Here is a 23,115-nt window from a genome sequence, read left to right as displayed (position 1 = left end):
AGACAATCTATATGACTGCAAAATACATTATAGAGCCTAACAACTCAAAAGTCCCCTTTTAGTGATTCGTGTTAGGCCCCCGAAATTTCAAGATAGACGTTAATTATGTATGAACGACGAGTCTGTAATTTACAGTATAATACTTAAAATGGTCACGCATTGTAACAAGAACCAGTTGATTTTTGTTGCACAGTGGTGTCAGATATTGCATGTTATCACTTGTCAGCATGTCAAATAAGTACAAACAAAAGATAAAAAAGAGGTAAATTTTGTTCAAATTGGGTCTCAGATCAAAATTTTCCCATAGGCATAGGTAGTAAGGAGGCGTTTGTTTGCCCTCATTAAACCTCGTTGGACTGAACTGGCTTAACTAGGATTGCTAAGCCGTGTTTGGTGTGAAGATGGACTAGCGTTAATGAGACTAAGTCGGATTCGTCCCGACTATGTCCTTCATTAGGTAGTCTTGGCGAGTTCCCCCGAAAGGTATGGGATTGTTAGTCCCGTCTCCAAATCTGCTTCCTTTTTACACTACATCGTCTGTACGCTGCTTCGTCTCTGTTTACCCACCCCCAAATCAGCTTCTCCCACTGCCAAAATCTCAAAATCAAACCACCAAAATTCAAAAAAAAAAATGCAAAATAATAACAACAATGGGAGAAGCTAATCAACAAGCGTTCTTCCTTTTTCTCAGAAAATTCTGAGATGGCTATCTCGTTCTGGAATTGCAGACGGAGAAGCCGACGCATGTATCAGAGGGAGGAGAGAGATTCGAAAAAATTTTGGGAGGAAAAGGGTGAGGAAGGTGGAGATGCCTAACGGTAGGAAGAGGGCGAAAGGGATGAGCTTGTCTTGAAAGATCTACCCTGACCTTGTTTTGAAAGACTGCGTTTTACAAGAAATACAAGGAGGAAAGGAGAGAATGGATGGAGTCAGAGAGAATGGATGGAGTCAGAGGGAAGAGATGGGAGAAGGTTCCAGAGAGAGGTAGAGTGGGAAAAAAGAAAGAAAATGGTTAAATTAATATTATTAGATAAAATAATAAAATATTATTAGATAAGTGTTAAATAATACAATATTATAGTTTGTTTATATTTTGCTTTTTAGTTCCACACTGCACTAAACGCTTCACTAAGCTAGTCCATCTTAGTCTAGTCTAAGTCAGTCCAACTTAGTCCCTAAAGCTAGTCCAGTCCAAGACAGTCCGGTGCAACAAACGCACCTTAAATGGGTAGATGAAGTCCTAGCCCATCGAAAGCTTGTACTAATATTCAATTTAGAATATGTATTTGCAGAAATGCTTCAACACAAACGGGTTAATAAGTTAAAGTGTACTATGCTCAATTTATTGTCTTGTTTTATCATTCATTGTATATTTTCACCCATTATAAATAGTTTAAAAAAAAATAAAAAACAAACACTCTCTTATAGGGGTGGGCAAACGGGCATGGGCTCGCGGGTAGAGGCGGGTCTAATTTTTTTAAATCTGAAACGGGATGGGACAGGGCGGGGCAGGTCAACGTTAATTGCGGGGCGAATTGCTGAGGAAACGAGTCCCCAACCTGGACCGTTTCCACCATCCAAAATCTGAGATTTAACCTGGTCCATCCAAAAATTTGTCTATCTCTCAGACAAAACTCTTCATCTCTCTCACTAACTCTCCCTCTCCTTCATTTCTATCCCTCCACTCTGCAGCTCACTCTTTCGCCCCTCTTATTTCTGCAAGTCTAGAGTTTGTCTCTCAGATCTCAATCACACTGAGACTTTCCCACTCCTCGAATCTCCTTTCATCTCTCATCTGAGACCTCGATAAGACGCCCATCTTCGTCCATCGACTTTCCCCCACTTTCTCGTTCTCCCTCCCACCCCTACTCAACTCGACTCCCTGAGACTCATAGTGACTGAGTCGACCTCAACTATGTTGACATCATAGCATCTAGCCACCATCACCATCGTGGCATCGTCTCCTGACTCTCCTCCGGTCCTTCCAATCGCTAGTTCTGGCCACCACCACACCATCCTCGCCGTTGAGAACACCACCATCATCCTGCAAATCCCTAGGTAATTTATGAATTAGGGTTTCTAATTTAGGAATTTAGGATTTTTGCATAAGCTTTTCAATTGATTTAGGAATTATGTGGGTTTCTGATTTGAGAATTTAGGTTTTTTGGGGCTGTGATTGCATAAGCTTCTCGATTCATTATATGGACTGTTGTGATTTGATTATGGATTGGTTTTGAATTTTATGGATCTGCTTATAGATTGTAGATTTTAAGTTGTTTGGTATTTAAATTTGTTACAATTTTTTGAAGATATTGATTTTTGAACTAAAATTGGTAATTGAAGCTGCAATCTTAGAAATTTGGATTTTTTTATGTTATTTGGAATTTTGGATCTAGGAATTTCAAAGATGGAAAAAAAAATCGGATGATGCAGTAGAGTATGTACTCTGTTCTAATGTAAATGTACATATTGTAACTGTGAATATGTGTTGTACAAATTTAGTTTTTTTTTTCCTCAAAAAAAAAAGGACATGTGGACCGGCCCGAACCGGCCCATTTCTTTTAAACCCGAGTCCAGTCCAGTCTAGTCCTTTCAAAATTGGGCACAACCCGACCCATGCCCAGCCCTACTCTCTTCCTTCCTACCTATATTCTTGAAATATCCTAACAGTTTTAAGTTGTAAATAAAATAAATATAATGATTGATTGATTATTGGAGATAGAAAAATGGAATAGCCACGAGAGGCCCTGCCTAACCCAGCCGAAAGCAACCACAACCAAGCACCACAACATCTCTTTTTCTCTTTGATGTTGGGAAGGTTACCTTCCTTTCTTTTTCTTCTTCGTTCTCTATTCCTCTGTCTCTTTCTTTGTCCCCCTATCAGACTTGGACTTAAGATTTATTTCCATATTTATCCCCAAATTCCAATTCAGAATTAAGGGTTGGAAAGTAGGAAGAAAAGCATAGATAGAATTTGGAGTGAGTGAGGTGGACGAAAGAGAGAGAAGGTGAAAGGGACAAAAGAGTTAGGAAGGGGTGAGGGATGAAGAGATAAAATGGAGAGGTTACTGGGTAGCTTGGGCTATTCGTCTCTCAATTTAGATTTTTTAAATATTTGTCTTTTTTTTTTAATACAAAGAATATATAAGAGGGTGAATTGTGACCTCGTACGATTGTGTCGGGTGAGCAACAGCCGTTTTGTCATAGTACTTATTTATGGGCTAACAAGTCACACTTCGGCCAAAATAAGAGGATTAATTTTTAATAGGCCTTTTAAAGTTTTTTTTACATAGGGCTAATTAGGTATTAAATTTTGAGAGCTGCTAGACCCACTTCAGTGTCTTATTTCTCTATCCACATTATAATCCTACCCATTATAAAAGTCAATGCTATTCTTCCACCAACTATTATTCTTAAAATAACCTCTAATATGCTATTTCCTCACCCACTATTATTCTTAAAAAATTTAAATTCTATTTCCTTAACAATGAAGTCTGTTTCGACAATAATCTATTAGCAAATGAATAACCCTTCAAATGCTTTATTGTTGTGTGATTATGCACTACAATTACTACCATCTATATCCAATCATCATCAATTGCTAGCTTCTTACCCTTTAATTGGAAAGTGCATCCACATTTTTTTCGTTTCAAAATTCCTTCTATCCTCATCCTTTTTTTTTTGCGCAGATCGGCTTACATGTTGTCCATTCCTTTCACAACGCAATATAAGTTTAGGGCTCCTGTTACCCTTTCACGCCCAATCTATTATTATTGTTATATACCTTTTAAGTCCTTATTGGTCATTTTATAAATGGGCAAACTTGTAATTAAAAATTTCATTAAAAAGTGGGTAGGGTAGGGAGATAAGACATTGAGGGTAAGAATAATAACACTAAAATTTTCATGAAACAATGTGTGGGGAAATAAGACTATGAAGTAGTTATATCAGCATTCGTAAGTTGTTATAACATTAATTATTTGTTTTAGTCCCACTATAAAATTTCATTTTATAACCCAAGTCGTTCGTCTTTAAGGTCATATAATTCAAAAATCATCTTTACAAAATATTAGTCAAATTAAAATAAATTTCACATATGATTGTTATGATGTAACTTTCATTGTGTATAGGAAATTGTGTTCGTTTATTTGTTTGAGCATAGTTGTATAACTAAACGTTGTTTTATTTGGCCAGTTATTTGCAATAGTGATCCTTGAATGAGGGTTTAAAAAATGAATTAATGACATGTTTGGATCATGAGATGAAGTTTTGTAGTTATTGATGGCATTCAAACTAATGGTTAGCATTGTACTAACTTATTAACTTGTTACAACTTAATAACTCCTATATTTATACACGTCTTTAACAGTTTTACCAACCAAAGAGTCACACGGCGTAATTTACCCGAGCCTTATAATGGTGTCCGAGTGTTTGTAATTAGAAGGCAGTTTTAGATAATTCTAATAGATATCTATGTGATTATGTGCAGGTGGATCTATTTGCACACAACCAACATTGCTGGTGGATTTGATGTGGAAGCTCAATAGGAACCAACCATGCTTTAGTGCTATCCTTATTTCATTCAACTTTGATGATATGCATTGTACGATGTAAAGGAATTTGACCCTGATATCTACCTGATGGGCTGTTCAAGAAACTGGATGAAAGTTGTTTTATTTAAGCCTAATTAAGTAAAACAAAATACAAAAACGCACAATGCCTCTAGTTGGCTTTCTTTTGGGGCATTTAAATTTTCATCTTTGATAAGATGGTTTTTCGGTTGGACCTCAGCTTATGAGTTGGGCATGTAAATTTCCTTAGCACAGTAGCTTTTGATTTCGGTGCCTCGTTCCCTAACTTTTTTTTTTTTTTTATCAAAGGTAACATCCATTACCAGCAACAACAAACTTTACACTATGAAGGACCAAAATTTACAACAAAAAGGCCCAAAAACCAAAAACACAAACAAATAACAGTGGCCCAACCAAAAGTTGAGACCGAAACAAAAGAAAATTGAAAACAGTCAGATCCGCTGCATCCTCCACCATAACCACCACTGGAACCACCAAAACCACAGCCATGCATGTCGATCCACACAAATGTTTTCCTCTAATTAAGCCTCACCTCATCGATACCAGCATCCAATCCCAAGCTTCACTCATAGCATAGCTACTGATAACAAAGAACCTGCAGCCGATTTAAAGAAGCTTGTGGGAATCCATGAGCAACACTGCCAACAAATGTAGACAGCAAAGAGAAGGTGGTGGTTCGAGGAACACCCGACCAAGTGGAAACATCAGATCTATACTCACCAACTCAAAACACCGCAACAAATCACGGCAAAGTGTGACTAAAGCTCGAAAATTGGATGAATATGGATGAGAGACATCAGATGGGAGAGAAGAATAGCGGATAGGAGAAGAGAAAGAAAGAAAGAAAGAAAGAAAAGAAAACCCACCGATTCCAGCCGTAGCTAGAATCGGTGGCACCGGAATGAGACTCAATTGGAAACCACTCACACATATCGGTGAGAATCACCCTCAAATAGATTGGAAACCACTTACACATCTCTCTGTATTAAGTTTTAGATTGAACCACCCCCTCTAAATGAGGAGCCATTCAGACATTGGAGGTTTATTTATTTTTTTAGCAGAATTTAGTATTCCAATTCCATTAAAAATCATCATTATCCTACAAATCTAGAAATATTAGCTTTAGGGCTTTTGAATTCGAATTTTTTTTATTTTTGTTTACTCAATATATGACAGCAATTATACCCATATTTTCATAATACAGTGAACCCACTAGCTACACTTAAAATATAAACTATTGTTAATGTACAATTTCAAAACACTACCAATTAAAATATCTAGGGTGTATCTAATAACTTTCAACAAACGTACACAATCATAAACAAATGTACCAATAACTTCGAATAGTCGTACCCAACCATAGAACAAACGTGCCAATACTTCCGACAAACGTACCATTCAACGATTTCTTTTTGGTACGTTTTTTCTCATTGGATTCTTGGGTGCATTTCATCTCAAATGCTTGGTACCTTTGAAGCATGGTAACGTTTCATTACAACCTTTAGGAGGGTTAGGGGCCATGGATATATATACACTGAGTCAAGCAGTAGAAAGAACCTCAAAATTAAAGAAAATAATTCAATGAAAAAGAAAGAACTTCAACGAGGTGATGTGGAATACATGTGGTTGCTATCCTTCATAATGACCGAAGACACATGGGAGCCATATAAGATCCCTCTGCCATGTCAGCTAGAATCTGTTAGGAATCAGTTGAATTGGTTAAGAATTGGTTAGTTAGTTAAGTGAGCTTGAATTATCATCAAATATGTAATTGCTATAAATAGTAGCCTATGTGTGTGTAGCAAAAGCATTCTTCGGTTTCTCTCTCTCTTTTCCAGTTCTACTGCTGCGTCGTTTTGCTGCTTCGTTAATGGTGATTTCAGATATGGCAAGTCTGCTTGTCTCGTTTTTCTGGTGATGACTCAGGTGAAAGTTTCCAAGTTCTTCTTGATCTCAGTGTTTTGTAAAGATTTTTCGAAGTTAAAAGATGTATCTGGGTAAATTTCCTGTTTTTAGTATCAGTAGAAGAATAGTCAAAGATTGTTGGGGGCACGAAGCCATTTCTGATTAAGTAGTTAAAGAATGATGTGGGCACGAAGCCATTTCTAATTAAGTAGTTAAAGATTGTTATGGGCACGAAGCCATTCTTGGTTGTTCAATCTTGGTAATTTTTCTGAGTTTCTTGGAAGAAGTTGGATTTGGTAATTTTTCGGAGTTTCTTGACTGCAAAATTATCTTGATTCGAGTATATTGTGAAAGTTTGATATACTTCTTTGATTTCTTATGATTGAAGAAACAATGACATAACCTACTGTGAAGATTGAAAGTCTCTTAGGCAAGTTGACAATAAAATTGACAGATAAGAATTTTTCGAAATGGGTATTTCAGTTTACATCTGTCTTAAAGGGGTACAAGTTATTTGGTCATTTTGATGGATCTGTTACATGTCCAACAAAATATGTGATTAGTGCTGATCAAGGCGTAACTAGTATAGTTTCTGATGCTTTCTTGAAATGAGAATCTGTGGATCTTGCTCTCTTAAGTATGTTAATTGCTACCTTGTCTGATGAGTCGATTGAGCATGTATTGGGCTCTAAAACTGCAAATGAAGCTTGGGTTAATTTGCAAAACAGATATGCTTCAGTGTCTAAAGCTAGAGTTAATACTCTCAAAATAAAATTTCAAACTATGAAAAAAGGTGGTAGTTATATTGATCAATCTCTCTCTAGGCTTAGAAACATCAAAGATCAATTGATTACTGCTGGTGAAGTTTTTAGTGACAATGACTTTATTGTTGTTGTATTATCTGGATTGCCAAGAGAGTATTATGTTATTAGGATTGTAATCTTTACAAAGGATACAACTATGTCTTTAAGAGAGTTTAGAGAACAGTTGTTGTGTGCAGAAAGAGAAGCAGAGTCTGTGGTGAATAATTTGACTTCAAATCTCACTGGATTGTATATGCAAGGAAGTAATGGATTGAGTTCTCAGGTCTCAATGACATAATGGTCTTCTAGTAACTCTGAAGATGTGCCATATACCATTGGAGGAGTGATTACACAGATACCACATGGAGGATCAACTTTTGGAGGGCCATATACTCAAGGGTCTTCATCATCTAATTCAGGGCATGTTCAATAATCTTCTCAAGGGCCATATCCTAATTCTGGTCCAATACAGTTACCATATCCAACTTCTCAAGCTCCAATGGTGTTTCCTTCTCAATACTCTATGTCTCAGTAATGATGAAGTTCTCTTAATAATGTCAAAAGCATGTTTGTTCTTTCTCTATTTCTGGTAAAATGTCAAGACAAGTATTTCCAAATAGGGCAGTCACGTGTACTTTTCCATTCCAAAAGGTTCACTTAGATCTCCAGGGGCCTTAACCAACTAGGTCTATAGAAGGTTTTCGTTATTATGTTGGTTTTGTTGATGGATACACAAGGCATGTATGGATATTTCCCGTGATAAATAAATCAGAAGTCTTTGCTATATTTCATAAATTTTATAGCTTTGTTCTTACTTAGTTTAATATGGGAATCAAATGCTTGCAAACAGATGGAGGTGGAGAATTTATGAGTAAACAGTTTGATGATTTTCTGCAACATTAAGGTATAATTCACTTGATTTCTTGTCTATATACTCCTCAGCAGAATGGGATGGCTGAGAGGAAGCATAGACACATTATAGAAACTGCAATAACACTGATGACAACTACACATTTACCTCAAAGCTTATGGTTTCATGCTTGTGCACTCTCTGTGTTTCTAATAAATAGGATGCCAAGTAAAACATTAGGAATGCAATCTCCTTATCAGTTGCTATTTGGAGATAATCCTCAACTACAAGGTATAAAAATATTTGAACAGCTATGTATTAATATATTAGGCCTTATAATGAGAATAAGTTGCAGCCAAGAGCTTTACAATGTGTTTTCGTTGGATATGCAGTGGGATATAAAGGTGTAGTGTGTTATCATGTACAGTCAAAGAAGTTAATCATATCCAGGCATGTAATTCATGATGAGAGTCTGTTTCCTTATAAGCTTAATGTCTGTGATATAAAATCTCAATCTTAGGAGAATTCTCAATCACTACAGTCTGCTAATACTCCAAGTATTGTGACACTCCCAGTACATTCAAGGTATGTCAATTTAGTGGACAACAATGATATACATGAATTTTTGAATGTTAATCATACAAGTTCTTCTAGCCAACATATTATGGGGTTAACGCAGAGTAGTATTAAATCTAGCAGTCACAATATACCAACAAAATCATCACAATCCCATGAAACAACTCACTCATCTCCTCCAAACACAGCTTTGATGTTACATGTCCTCAATCCTGCACAATTAGAGGTAATTTTACCTTTTGATTCGTCTCAGTTTTCTAATTATGCTCAAACTGACAATTCAATATCAAGAATGCAAACCAGATTGCAATCAGGAGCTATTACATGGAAAGATTACACAAGCTTTATTGCAAATCTACCTCAGTTATCAACCTTAAAGATTAATACAGATGATCATTATCAGATTGAAGGTTTTTCATTTGTGGCACAAATCACTAACTTGGCAGAACCAACAAAATTTAGGAGTACAGCAACAAATATTAAGTAGCAACAAGCAATGCATGATGAATTTGATGCATTAAAAAGTCAAGGCACATGGAAATTGATTCCATCACCTACACACAGGTCAGTTATTGGAACCAAATGGGTGTATAAGCTGAACAAAAATCCAGATGGTTCCATTTCAAGGTATAAAGCAAGATTGGTTACACAAAGATATAATCAAGAGCATGGCTTAGACTACTTTGAAACATTCAGTCTTGTTGTAAGGCATACCACTATTAGGTTGATTATATCTCTAGTAGCTCAGTATAAATGGGAATTAAGACAACTTGATGTCAAGAATGCACTCTTGCATGGTGACTTGGAGGAAGAGGTTTATATGAAGCAACCCCAAGGTTTTGTAGATTCCACACACCCTGATTATGTATGTAAATTGATTAAGTCACTCTATGGCTTAAAACAAGCACCTATGGTCTAGAATGCTAAATTTACAGGATATTTATCTGCAATGGGGTTTCAAATGTCTCAATCTGATACAAGTCTCTTTGTGAAGTATGATGGCACATATGTCATTGCTTTATTACTACATGGAGATGACATAATCTTGACAAGATCCAACCAATCAAAGGTACAAGCAGTGATTCAAGAACTTTGTGATGTGTTTGACTTGAAAGATATGGGGAGACTTTCTTATTTTCTGGGATTACAAATAGAATACAAAACGAATGGTGATATTTTCATCAATCAGTCGAAATATGCAAAGTATTTGATACATAAAGCAGGAATGGATGGTTGCAAACAGCCTGCAACTTCATGTAAACCTCATACTCAACTATTAGTTATTGAAGGTACAATTCTTGAAGATTCGAGTTTTTATAGGAGCTTAGTAGAAGCACTACAATACCTGACATTTATTAGACCTGATTTGTCATATGCTGGAATGTGGCTTGTCAATACATGACTAATCCAACTGATGTTCACTTTGGTCTAGTAAAGAGAATCTTGAGTTATGTTCAAGGAACAGTGAAGTGTGGTCTTACGTACTCTACATCTAAAGACAATTCAATAACTGCATACTCAGACTTTGATTGGGCTGCTAATCCCAATACCAGAAGGTCAGTCATAGGCTTTGTTGTGTTTATGGGACAAAATCATGTGTCTTGGCAGTCGAAGAAACAAGCCTCGATATCTAGGAGCTCCACATAAGCTAAGTACAAGGCACTTGCACATTGTGCAGTTGATGTAGTGTGGATTCGTTTATTGCTGAAAGACTTACATCAATTCATTCCTGAACCACCTTTACTACATTATGATAACTTGTCTGCCTTAGCATTGTGCTCTGAATCTTGTATTTCATACCAGAATAAAACATCTTGACACTGACTTCCATTTTGTGAGGGAAAAGGTGCAGAGATGATCTACAAGTTCAATATGTACCTACCAAGGATCAAACGGTCGATATCTTGACAAAGGGGTTACATGATCCAGCTTATATCAGACATTGCTGCAATCTCAGGCTTGGTTACCCTAGCTGAGATTGAGAGGGGAGTAATGATTGAAGACACATGGCAACCATATAAGATCCTTCTGCCATGTCAATTAGAATCTGTTATGAATCAGTTGAACTGGTTAAAAATTGGTTAGTTAGTTAAGTGAGCTGGAATTATCGAGTGATGAGTTATCAAATATGTAATTACTATAAATAGTAGCCTACGTGTGTATAGCTTGTTACCGTTACAAAGTAATAACAAAAGAATTCTTCAGTTTCTCTCTCTTTTTTGTTTTCCTTCTTCTCAATTTCTCTCTGAGATTTCTTCTGCATTTCTTTAGTTGTTAAGACTTCAAACGTGGAAATCCCTGCTCTAATACCATGAAAAAGTTAAGGTTCTATCATAAAACTAATTGACAATATGAAGAGTAGTCCAACTTACTTATAAGCCATGCAATATTCATTCTCCGATTAATGTGAAATTAATTCTCAACAGATTATCAGTATAACTCAAATATATAGATAATTATTTTGCTCAACACCATTGAATACATTATGTAGTAGTCTTTAAAAGGAGAAACCTTGTAAGGGCTTATAAGAGGTTGGATTACTCCCCATGCATATTGGCAATTGATTTTATAGTGGAACCCAAACTTTCTTCATGGTATCAGAGCCATGTTGGCCCATGTATGAAGCCCAACGGCCACACATGCTCTACGTCACCTAATTTGTGTTATCCACGTGTTTGGCTTGAAAATTCACCACACATGAAGGGGTGTGTGAGAATGTAAAGGTAAAAAAGTCTCACATTGGTGACATTGGTGAAAGGAGAAACCTTGCAAGGACTTATAAGAGGTTGGATTACTCTCAATATTGTCAATTGATTTTATGATGAAATCTTAACTTTCTTCGATCTCTAGTTAGGGCCTAGGCTATGATATAAGGAATGAGATTATTGGCTCGTAAGTTAGTGGTAGCAACTAGCACGAAAGGAAGAAGACCAATCGCTTTCCCCTGTCGAGAAAATTGGCTCGATTATGAAACAAAGTCATTAGTCATGCATACATGATTGTTTAACATTATCCGTGTCTTTGTCTTCTTTGATTAGTGATCGGATACTACAACAGAAACTTTAGAAAGACAAAAACCTTAATGCGCAAATGATTCGTCGAGAATTTTGTTTGTAATTTCTTTTGTAACGTTATTCAACCAAAAAATAAAAAATAAAAAATAAAAAATCTTGCAAGAAATTAAGAATACTTCCGTGAACAGAGAATTTATTTTGTTAATTGGAGCAAGCCATATATTCTTCTTGCACAGCTGCACTCACAGAAAAATCTCAGCAATATTATGCATCCAATTACGCCTGCTTTCCAATGCCATATCCTTAGCCTAGACATCTAACAAGATACTAAATCACTATCCAAAACATGTATGGGATTACGGAAATATATTCCCAAATATGTTAATAACCCACAGAGGAAAGCCAGGGCTTCGTTAGTGTTCATGCTGCCAGTTTTGGTCAATATATCCAGTGGACTGTCATGTACGTGTGATCTGTCGACATATATCAAGTTAACTTTCAAGGGAGTTGACTGTTCTTCATACAGCATCTAATATCAATCGAACTTGAATATATTATCCACATTTAAAACAACTAGTTACAATTGAAAGTAAAATTAATTAATATCACATCTGAGCCTACGCCAAATATGTAAGTAGTATTGTACGAGAAACACATGGATACGATTGTCTGATCACATTTGTTTTTATTTTAAGGCACTTGCAACAAAAATATAAGACTAGTTTAAGAACTGTACACAATTAGACAACCTTATTGAAGTTTCTCTTGTATTATACACTAGTCTTTAGGTCACGTTTGGTACGTGGGACGGAATGGAACAGAGTGGAACGAAAAGTTCCGTCCCATGTTTGGTGCGCCTAAAACGAGTGGAACGCGCTGTTCCACGGGATAAGTTTTGGATGATTGTTTGTTCCACCTCCCTCCTGGAACGGCATGTTCCACGTTCATGGACAGAAATTTATAACATTTTAAGACAAAAATACCCCTTGTCTTTTTCAATATTTACACCATTCTCTGCCGCTGCTCTCTTCCCGTAGACTTCATCCTCATCCTTCCTCCTCATCCTCTCCCGTAGCTGTCGACTGCACCCAGCCAGCACGGAGCCACTACCGTCGCATTGCAGATTGACCCAGGTATGCGATTGATATTCTGATTTGGGTTGTGTTAATTACTGGGTTTTGTTAATCATCAGATTTGATTTGTTAATTACTGGGTTTTGTTAAGATTTGTGCAACTGGGAGTGCGAGTGCATTCTTCGCTAGGTTTTGGGTTGGACGGGTCAAGTTGGGTTTAGGCAATGAAAACAGTGGATGGGGTTTGGGCGGAAACAAGGTTGTTTTTCTGCTAGGGATTTTGGGGCGATTGATGGTGATGATATCCACGAATTTTCAGAAGAAATTGATGAATAAATAATATTATTAATTAGGTTCTTGAGAAAAAAAAAAGGAAAAAAGAAAAAACAAGGAAGAAATGGATTGAAAGTTCCTATGATTGCATTGGGTTTTGATTGAAATAATTGAGATGTTGATCTTAATTAGGTGGAGGTTCAAGTGAGGAAGTTGTATTGTGTGAGTAAGGCTGCTGTTTTACCTATTAACATTGAGGATGCTGCTCGGAGTGATGTTGAAATCGAAAAGGCTTTGCAGGTACATTTAGATGATTTATTTTGAAAAGGATTATTGAAGCTTTGTTAAGCTTTCTGGGACTTTCTCTCTTAGTATGTGTATATTCATTGGGTGGTATGATGGGTTTATAGGCCGGAGAAACACTTGTTCGAGTTAATCAGGATACCCACTTGAATAACCGAGTTCTTGATTTGCGAACACCTGCGAATCAGGGGATATTCCACATTCAGAGTCAAGTTGGCAATGTAAGTAGTCTTTCCACCATTTGCAGCTATTTATCTTTTTAAAGCTAGAGAAAATCGTTAAGAGTTTAGTTATGCATGTCGGTTGCATTGTTGTGTAGATCCACTCGCCAAAGTTGATTGCTGGTTCAAGTGAAGGTGGAGCTGCTGTTTTTAGACTCAACTACAAGGGTCAAGATGCCTACCTTGCCCAGTCACCTCAGCTTCACAAGCAGATGGCTATATGTGGTGACTTCGGCAGTATTTTTGAGATTGGTCCTGTTTTTAGAGCTGAGGACTCCTTTACCCACAGGCATTTGTGTGAGTTCACTGGCCTTGATGTTGAGATGGAGATCAAGAGGCACTACTTTGAGGTAGAATTAGTAATTTTTTAGGCATTTGTTTACCTTTATCGCCCTATATGACGATGTATGTTAACTTATGGTGAAATTATATGCTTGTTTGTTCAGGTCATGCATGATCATTAAACTTATATATTTTTCAACATTGCATGGCAACCATGATCATAGAGACAAAATCAGCCATCCCATTCATGCTAACCATCTCATCACTTCCAATATTCATTGGCTTGAGGAAGTCTGACTTCATCAACCTAAATCATAGAAGAATTACAAATTTTAAAGGGCTTTTCATTTGGAACACAACATATACCTAATAAAATATGGACCAGGAAAAACAAATAATGAATAAGCAAATAGTGTTCAAATTTGAACCAAAAAAAAAGAAAGTATCATCCCGTTCCACGAATAAATATTGTACCAAGTAACAGACGGAATATGGGTATTTTAGTCATTTTAATCTTTTGGTTCCGTTTTGTCCATGCGCTACCAAACGCAGAACGGAACAACCGTCATGTTCCGTCCTGCGCGTACCAAACATAACACGGAACGTCCGTTCTGTCCCGTCCTGTTCCGTCATGTCCCATCTCGTCCCGTTCCGTCTCATCCCATCTGCGTACCAAACGGTACGTTAAAGAATGAAGGTCAAATCCAGTCATTCTTCTATTGAACCAAACACATGATAATATATCATTAAGCATTCCAATCCGGCATAAACCCACTTTAATCCACTACAGAGACTCAATACAATTCAAAGTCTTGAATAAAGTCTTAAGGTCGGAAGTTATTTTCGCTATTGCCGTTCGTCTCAACTATATATGTTCTTTAGTGTTCATCTCTCTAATTACGTCTTAACCGTTAGACTATCTCCAATCGAAGGCTGACCAGAGGGATCGTTTTAGCCCTCTGGTCTTCCAAGAAATTAATATTTTAATGAATAGTGAAGGGTCATATTTCTTACCATCTCCAACCGAGGGCCAAAGGGTCATAGGGTTCATTTTAGCCCTGTCACAAAAAACTGTCTCCAACTAAGGGCCAAAAGGTTATAGTATGGAATGTGAAGAATTGAAATAAAATGAGGTAAGATAGTATGGAATGGTGAAAAATATGTGAGAAATGGTGTAGGAAAACAATTAGAAATAAAAAAAATTAAAAAAAAAAAGGTCCCAAAATAAAATGGGCTGGGCATAAAAAACAAAAAATGGGTTGAGACCCATAAAACCTAAGCCCTAAACCCTAAAGTGGGCTGGGCAAGTGGAAAAGAACAAAAAAAAAAGGGGGGCTGGGCAAATGGAAAAAAACAAAAAAAAAATGAAATTGGGCTAGCCAGCGGGCTGGCTGATTGGCTAAAGATGGCCAACCGGTTGGCCCTTTTTTGTCCAGTTAAGCCCACAAGCCTTTTGGCCTGATCCTCGGTTGGAGACGGTTTTCGGGCTATTTTTGACCGTTAGGACCCTTCGATTGGAGATAACCTTAATTATTTTTGTTCATAGCCATGCATGCAACATCAATTTTCGTAAGTAGATATAGTGTGGAATACTTCGTGCATGGAATTGAGTGGTAGTTACACGAAGTACATATACATAGCCCTAGTTTGGCTTAGCTTAACTTAAAAAAAAAAAAAAAAGTGAGTATGAAAAAAACTTGAAGCATTTTAAATGTTTGGTAAACATTTTAAATCAGTTTTTTTTTTCAAAGTTATGGGTGAAAAAAAGCTGAAGAAGATGATGGGATCGGAAATGGAAATGGAGGGTTGTTCGCGACGGCTACGCCTTGGCTGCTGTTGCAGCGTGAAGGGGATAAAGAAGGAAAAACACAAGAATGAAGAAGATGAGAGAGAGAGAGAGAGAGAGAGAGAGATTTTTATTTTTATTTTAAAAATAAAGTATATTTAGTAATTGAACTTTATTTGTTAAGAAAATTAAATTAATAACATATCTAGTATTATATATATATATATATATATATATATTTTGTCATTTCATACTGTAAAAACTCATGATTATGTGAGAGAACAATTAGAAGTAGAGAGAGAAAGAATTCAAAAGAGAAAGATGATTGAATAGAATGATTTCATTACCCTTTCAGAATATGTACAATACAATATATATAGATACAACCACCTACTCTACCAACTATATCTTAACAGATAAGAAATCTTTTAATCAGATATAGACTTAGTTGGTGGTCCTATTGTATCCTTAACACATACAGTCACAATTGTTTCATATAAAAGTTTATCAATCACTATCATACTGTTTTTTTTTTTTTCCAAAAGCACTTAGGCCATCTCCAACCGAAGGGTCCAGAGGGCCAGAGGGCCGAAAATAGCCCTAAAACCGTCTCCAACCGAGGGCTAGGCCAGAGGGCTCTGGAATCTGGGAGGGCCCCACGGGATCGGAGAGGGCTGGAGGGCTGGAGGGCTGGCTGCTTTCGGCCAGCCAGCCAGCCCCGGGCTGGCTATTTTTTTTTTTAATGATTTCCTATTGCTGTCGATTATAGCCGACAGCATTAAAGATATTCCTTTTTTTTTAATAGTTCTACTATTAGTGTCGGTTATAACCGACACTAATAGTTTGAAATGTTTTTTAATATAACGGCTAGTAGCCGTTGTATTATTAGGCCTCTTTTTTTTTTTTTTTTAATGAATTTAAACTTCTTTTTTTTTTTTTTTTTTAATGAATGTAAACTTCTTTTTTTCCCCTTTTTTTTTCCTTTTCATATGAATCAAATTTTGTTTCATATTTTTTTTCCTATAACTTTTATTTCACAAAATTTGTTTCATATTTTTTTTCAATTTTATTTTTTCCGTATAACTTCCTAGGCCATTTATACAACATTAAATTGTAGTTTTTAAATAATAAATTATGTTTGGCCCTATGGCCCTTTGGCCCTCGGTTGGAGACGGTTTTTTGTGACAGGGCTAAAACGAGCCCTTTGGCCCTCTGGCCCTCTGTTGGAGACGGAGGCAAATATGGCCATGTACTGTTCATTAAAATATTAATATCTTGGGGAATCTTGGAGGGCTAGAGGGCTCAAACGAGCCCTCTGGCCAGCCTTCGGTTGGAGATGGCCTTAATGTTTATCAAACATTATATTGCTTTATTTCACAGCTATTTTTTTTTTAAAGCACAGTAATACTAAATCAGCCATTCGCTGTGAATCATTCAGTAACCAAAATTATTTTGATGGCTTCAATATTATTGTAAAAGTAATCCAACGCACCTGACTTTCTTCCTCTGCTGGCACTTTGCAAACCTGCAATGGATGTGCACAGTTCAAAGCCTATAAACATGCATATGCAACTAGTGAGATATAGGTGCTAGCCTGGGTCCTGCGGACTCCGCGGGTGCCGCCCAGCAATTCGATAGCTGATCAAGGTTGAACGCCAAGTTCGAGGAACATCGGACGGTCCATACGTTTGAAAAACAAAGTGCTAGTTAGCCAAAAATATATACGTTTAGAAAAGCTTTAGTAAACCGCTTTATTATGGCAGACTGGCAATTCCTGTGTGGGTTAAATTACAGGGGAGGAATTTTATGGGAAAGAGATTGGATTTTTTCCTTTAAAGTTCAGGAATCAAATTATTCAGATTTTTAAAATTTGATCCAATGTTAAAAAATTATTATAGCTTTTAAATTTTTTTACTAATTTCTCTGTTTTTAATTGTTAGATTAAATTTCAAAGGTCCATATCACTTAATCTTTGAGCTTTAGAGAGAAAGATCCAATCTCTTTCCAATTTTATGTATTTGTGAAATGTGTTAATTGAGTTGTCTCATGGCAGTAAACACTTATTAGTTTTTACTTTGTATTTTTTTCCCAGGATTTGAAAAAACAAAAACAATGAATATAATTAAGCTTAAGTGCTATATCAGCAAGATTTGTTAGAAACAGTATAAGTAAAAACTTTGTATGCAGTTGTGTAATAACGAAAAATGTCGATTCATTTCTTTCCTTAGCTATCTCTCTCTAGCTTCCTTTTCTCGTCCTGCTTCTCTGTTATCACAAACCTCCGTTAATTCAACCATATAACTACTTTAAAGGAGCGGAAATTCTATGCAGTTTCCCGGGAAATTTTTTATCTTATTAATCAAGGATTTTGTATATAGTTAGAATATCATTACAAATGAAAAGAAGAAAAAATGTGTCGCAAACAACCTTTTTTTATTGACTAACAAGAAAAAGAAAGAAACAGGGTTTATTAATGAGAAGTTTAATGAAACACTCTCGATCAATTTTAAGGAAAAAAAACATTTTTTCCTTTCCTAATACTATTCACTTACACATTTATTTGTCATTTTTCATTAAAACTAAAAAATTTAAGAACTTTTCGTTAATTTTCCTTTTATTAATTTATTAATGAGTTCTTTTTTTCGCTTATATATTCTCGAGGAGCTTTCTTTTTTGCATGATGACTCTACGATGTAGTGAATGGTCATGATTTCCCCTTCCAGGCAATTGCTGACACCCTTTTTTTACTGTGAGAAAATAAATCAAAATTAACAAATGAAAACTAATAAAAAAGGTTTTAAAAATTGAGTTTTAACAAAAATGACAAAAATGTGTTGTAAGTGAATAGTACTAGGATTGACTTTTTAGAGTAAAAATATGGTTTTTCGTTAAAGTGAACAGTACATGGAGTTTTTCGTTAAAATTCGCAATTAACAAAGGCGAACATACAATTTTTTTTGTCTTTGATCCAAATAAATGAAAAGAATAACCAAGAAACGAAAATAAAAAGTTTCGCATGAACAGACAAAAATACATATGTGGAAGAACACTACTTGGGTGCAACAAATTCAACAGCAGCCTCTGCTACTACCTAATCATGTTTGAACACGTGTCTAACCTGTGTTTACAATTTCAATTATTTGAACACACGTCCAAACTTGAGTGGGTAACAAAAGAAGTTGCTGCTGAATTTGCAACAATCAAGTAGTGTTCTATGCGGATATCAATTTACCTAAATTCAAAATGGTATGTTTCATCTAAATCTAAGGGGTTTAGCAAATTTCTTCTTTAAAAGTGTCCTTTGCTAATCTACATGGAACTTTTATTCAACTTTAAAAATTTGTCAATCTAACACACTCTCCAACTAAACTCTTCAAATCTTAATTTCATCTTAATCTTAATTTTTCTTACCTTGTGTTGCATCAATTTTATTTTCAAACTCTTTACTAAACAATAGTTTAGAATAAAATATATTGCTGGATCAATTTACTAATTTGAAAAAGTAATAACTGACCTTAAAAATTTACAAATATTAGATTTTTCAATTTGCTAATTGGGTTGCTACTTCATTTGAAAATGCATTTGCTACTTCCATTGAAAATGCATTTTTACTTATGACATAGCAAATCTAACTTTACTTCCCAATTGATGCCTCTCTTAAAGATGTTCTTATTTTGTTTAAATATATAACTCAAATTCATTTGCAAATTTATCATTTCGTGTGAACTTTTTTGCCCATTGCTTTTCTTTGACATAATTACAAATTTGGTCTCTCAACTTTAGTGGTGGTTTTACATTAGTCTCAATTTTTTTTTTTTTTTGGGTATCAAGTTCGTCTATAACATTTTAAGGGTAATGCTAAGTAAAATAAAAGTTCATCTAAAAATTTTTAAACTAAATTTGCAAATGAAATGATATGTCACTAATCGAAAATAAGCACATTAACTCCAATAATTAACAACCACATTATTTGTTTACAAATTCAATTTATAAAATGAGTAATGCTAGGTAGATTAAATTTGTAGACTAAATTTGTAAACTAAGTGATGTGTCATCAATAAGAATAAGCACATTAATCAACACTTAAAGTAATACTTCAATTATCAACTCCCATATCATTTAATTTACAAAATTTAGTTTACAAATTTAGTTCCCTATCATTACCCTTATAAAATTGGTCTCTCTAATATTACACAATTTTTAATATAGGTTCAATGAGAAACAGTGTGCCGTTCATTAGAAATTTGACAGACTTAGTGGATAGGGTGATTGAATTCAATTTTTGTTGAAACAATACCATTTTGTGATGGATTTCAATTTTTGTTGAAACATACCATTTTGTCAAGTATACCAACTATAGAATTTTTTTTTTAAACGAGAATTTTTTTTTTGTCACATCTATTCTCACTTTTTTTTTACTGATCACATATGTTTCCTGTGGTTAGAAAACAAAAAAGTTAATTATATTTTGCACTCTTGTGGACTTGTAGTTTAAGACTAGTAACCGTTTAGCTTCTGTCTTTCAAGAATAGTACTATTAACACACTTAAAGTTACAAAGTATTACATTATTGGTCTCTCTATCTATTTAACTATCAAGTCAACTACTATATGCTGACAAAAAAATGTTATTCACACTTATTTTTACCTCTAACGTACATGTTTTAACTTTTAATTATTAATATTCTTCGTGATTCCATTTTAGACTTCCATAGCCACTACTTTAGTGCTACCTGAATTCACGGATGCCCTAAAGACAATAAGAACTTCCTTTGTACACCAAATGCTGAAAAATAGTGATTAACTTAATATTTGTATAGATTAGGGGCCAAATTATAATATTTTGTGATACATTTTTAGGTGCTCTGGAATATCCAGTACTTCGTGAGTGAGTGTAGGAAGATAAATAAATGCCAAAGTACAAGTAGGTTTAACATTATGACATTATTAGCTAGGAATGAGGATCCCATCCGGATCCAAATGGTGGGGATCCTAGGAATCCTCACATCCTAGTCGTTCATCGTATATCGTGCAATCAGTTTTCGATAAGTACTATTTATGTTTAATTTTAAATAATAAAATTTAAATAATTTATGATCACACAATATACGATGAACGGCTAGGATTTGAGAATCCTTAAGATCCATGTGGATGCAAATTTCCGCCTTCTTCTTCTTGGACAAAATTACACCTACAAAACAATTAACACCTTAGGTCAAGGCCAAGAGTCTCACGCGCCCACGATGAATTGGGGGGGCTTTGGCCGAAGAACCTCCGATGCCAAAGTTAGAATTTAGAGAGAAAAGTATTTGGAAAGTTTTTGGGAGTTTTTGCAAGAGTATCAACCTAGCTTTTTAGAAGAAATAGGGTCATATATATAGGAAATGGGGTGTGGCCGGCCTTTAAGTGTGTTTTTGGGTGTTATTTGGTGATTCAATTAGCAATTAATATATTAATTAGGTATAAATATATTAATTGGCTAATTATCATAATAAAAGAAATGTTTTGGGAGGTTATGGTATGAGGATGGATGAGACAAATTTGAACTTGTTACCTATTTTGGGTACTCCTGATTTGGTTGATGGATGATTCTCCACTGCTCGCGTGTAGGAGACTCGGTATGCCTCGAAGGTAAATTTGTCATCTTCACCCAAAAATCCACGTGTCGCTTTGTGATTATTTTTTGCTCCATAAATGCCCCCACACCTGCTGGGCTGCTCATAGGAAAGTGCAGCAAGTGTAGAGATCTTCTTGCTGTAAGAAACTTAGGACTGCTTCCTGTTTTGATGTAGATGCCCTCTTTAATATGAAATTAGATCCTTCTAGGAAAAGGAAATAAATTTCTTTCAAAGCCTATTTAAGTCCACCTTAAGTGGGTTATTAAATCAACTTTGGAGAGTGATTTATTCTACTCTACAAGAGAGAGAGAGCGTTTAGAGGATATTTGTTCTCCCTCATCTAGCAATCTTCTACATCTTGCCCGTGCAAAGGACCGTCTTTCGTAGATTTCTTCGTCTTTCGTAGATTTCCTAGGTGGTGTTACCATGGGGCAGTCGTCAGGGTGGTGCGGCACGTCGGCTGGCAGGGGCCAGGAGTCGGCTTGGCATGGGCCAAGGAGGTGATGTGGCAGGGGTCATTGCTTGAGCAGCTCGGCATGATTGTAGCCAAGGATTGGTTCGGCATACGGCGAGGAAATGGCATGGGATAGGCAATTGTTTGGGCTGCCACGTCTAGGCTGCCTCCTGAAAATGAGGAAACTGCTTGAGTTTGATTTTTCAACATTTGTTGCTTAGTTGATTTTCAAGCATTCGATCTTTTGAACTATGTGGCATTCTTGCACTGAAGAGCTTACCCAGATGGGTGTCAGGGATTTAGTTTACCCTCTCGCACTGGAGAGCAATTAGTTTACCCTATCGCACTGGAGAGCGATTAGTTTATCATCTTGCACTGGAGAACAAACCCATATGGGTATTGGGGAATTGGTTTACCCTATCGCACTGAAGAGCAATTAGTTTATCCTCTCGCACTGGAGAGCAGACCCTTTTGGGTGTCGGGGAATTAGTTTACCCTATCGCACTGAAGAGCAATTAGTTTATCTTCTCGCACTGGAGAGCAGACCCTTTTGGGGCTTAGTTAGCGCGAGAAATTGCGCAATCGCTTGGTCATGAGCCTTTCTACTTCTTCCTGATTTTCCTTTGTTAGGGTGGCAAAGCTCTCGACTGCCTCCGATCGTGATGTGCTAGTCTAAGCTGTTCTTCCATATGTTTGGCTCGTCTATGCCGCAGTTGCGGTGGGTGTGGTATGTTCCTAGCAAGCGAGCGTGTAACTCACATGTTGCTGGTTGAACTTGAGCCGGATTGAGTAACTGTTGTTTTCCATCAGCTGTGCTGCCTGCACCTAGACCTGGCAGTTTTTGACACGACACGGTGACACGACACGAAAATAACGGGTTTCGGGTCAACACGATAACTTATCGGGTCACTATCGGGTGACCCGTTAAGAACCCGTTAATAACGGGTTCTTAACAGGTATACACGCGGGTAACACGTGGGTAACCCGTTTCGACCCGTTAAGAAAAAAATTATTTTAATAATTTTAAAGTTTAATTACTAAAAGATTTATTATAAAATACAATAGTCATATTAATATATACAATATATTCTATATTAAATATATAGTTTTGTATTATTGTTCTATATAAATTATAAAAAAATAAAAAAAAGTTTTAGTCATTATTTATTTTTATTATGAGAGTTCCTTATTATCATTACTAGGATAAATTTTACATAACATATTCTTGTCCAAAATTAAAATATACTAGTATAGTATTTGTATATGCAAGAACTAAGAAGACATATATACAAGTATGAAAAATGTGAAAGAATATATAAACACTCGTGATTTATCATTATTCCTTCACGAATAGATAATTGTTACA

General features: G+C 35.9%; 2 long non-coding RNA genes across 3 annotated transcripts; both read left to right on the top strand.

The window, feature by feature from the left end:
• The first annotated feature begins 6,405 nt into the window (after positions 1-6,405).
• LOC139190189 (uncharacterized) lies at positions 6,406-8,095 on the top strand. The gene is made up of 2 exons (XR_011574252.1): positions 6,406-6,518; positions 7,498-8,095. It is a non-coding gene; the product is annotated as an uncharacterized lncRNA (long non-coding RNA).
• A 4,633-nt stretch (positions 8,096-12,728) lies between these two features.
• Positions 12,729-14,060, top strand: LOC103424424 (uncharacterized). 2 transcript variants are annotated; one of them, XR_011574117.1, is made up of 4 exons: positions 12,729-12,873; positions 13,279-13,386; positions 13,497-13,614; positions 13,680-14,060. It is a non-coding gene; the product is annotated as an uncharacterized lncRNA (long non-coding RNA). The 2 variants fall into 2 exon arrangements; XR_003767251.2 differs by having other exon boundaries at positions 12,738-12,873; positions 13,497-13,610; positions 13,709-14,060.
• Positions 14,061-23,115: the final 9,055 nt, after the last annotated feature.

The sequence above is a fragment of the Malus domestica genome, chromosome 12 (assembly GCF_042453785.1).
Source record: "Malus domestica chromosome 12, GDT2T_hap1".
NCBI classification, from domain to species: Eukaryota; Viridiplantae; Streptophyta; class Magnoliopsida; order Rosales; family Rosaceae; genus Malus; species Malus domestica.
This window is presented reverse-complemented; position numbering and strand designations above follow the sequence as displayed.